At 60.4% G+C, this 935-nt stretch overlaps 1 protein-coding gene and 1 pseudogene across 2 annotated transcripts in view; both read right to left on the bottom strand.

Annotated features, from left to right (window-relative positions):
• LOC105524931 (peroxisome assembly factor 2) overlaps positions 1 to 929 on the bottom strand; it is a 30,892-nt gene extending 29,963 nt beyond the window's left edge. Inside the window, exon 1 of the mRNA XM_011960416.1 lies at positions 361 to 929. The gene's annotated coding sequence lies outside the window, so the exon portion shown is untranslated. The remainder of the gene's footprint in view (positions 1 to 360) is intronic.
• LOC105524963 overlaps positions 1 to 935 on the bottom strand; it is a 29,833-nt pseudogene that overhangs the window by 26,006 nt on the left and 2,892 nt on the right. Inside the window, exon 2 of the transcript XR_001003835.1 lies at positions 6 to 932. The product of XR_001003835.1 is annotated as a peroxisome assembly factor 2 pseudogene (transcript). The remainder of the gene's footprint in view (positions 1 to 5; positions 933 to 935) is intronic.

The following is a 935-nucleotide window of genomic DNA, read 5'->3' as shown; positions in this document are numbered from 1 at the left end:
GCAACCTCCGCCTCCCGGGTTCAAGTGATTCTCCTGCCTCAGCCTCCCGAGTAGCTGGGATTAGATGCATGCGCCACCACGCCCGGCTAATTATATATTTTTTATAGAGACGGGGTTTCTCCATGTTGGTCAGGCTGGTTTCGAACTCCTGACCTCAAGTGATCCGCTGGCCTCGGCTATCCAAAGTGCTGGGATTACAAGCGTGAGCCACCGCGCCTAGCTAGAAACATTATGTTCAAAGTCCAGGATAATATGGAGCACGAGTCCTAAATGCTACGGCTCTAGTCTTCCAATTTACCTAAGACACAAAAGACGGTATAAGGGAGAGGAAGCACTCTTGACCTCAGTCCTTTATCCTACCTGAATTCTGAGCTCTCCCACTTCCAGGGGGTCACAGCCAAGATTAAAAGCCAAAGTGGCAGGGACGAGCGCCAGTCCGTCAGCGAGGGGCTCTCCCAGCTGCCCAGAGCCGGGTCCCAGTCTATCAGAGAGGTCCCAGCGAGGTTCTAGGACCTGCACCCTGGCCAAATGCGGCTGTGAAGTGTTCGATGACTCTCCGGCCCGGGCCACCCACACCCATTCGCCCTGGAAGAGGCCAAGGCCACGGAGACAGCTCCGGCTCACCCCTAGTGAATCTCCAGTCCCTCCCAGAACTCCCTGGAGTCGCCGGACTGTGCCAGAAACCGCAAAGGAGGACACCACTGGCGGGGGTGGGGGCCGACTGCTGTCCCCAGACTCTGGGCACAGTCTGGCCCGCCCGCGGAGCTCAGTCACAGCCAGCCGAGTCCCTGGGCCCAGCAGCCCTTGCAACGCCGGCCGCGTCTCCAGCACCCGCGGTCCGGGCACTGGGAGGATCTCTCCGCGCCTCACCAGCAGCGGCCCGACTCGAGGTCCGAGCCCAGGCCCCAGCGAGGTGCCAAGCAGTGCCCAGCCTA

This window comes from Colobus angolensis, unplaced genomic scaffold (genome assembly GCF_000951035.1).
Source record: "Colobus angolensis palliatus isolate OR3802 unplaced genomic scaffold, Cang.pa_1.0 Scaffold51, whole genome shotgun sequence".
NCBI classification, from domain to species: domain Eukaryota; kingdom Metazoa; phylum Chordata; class Mammalia; order Primates; family Cercopithecidae; genus Colobus; species Colobus angolensis.
This window is presented reverse-complemented; position numbering and strand designations above follow the sequence as displayed.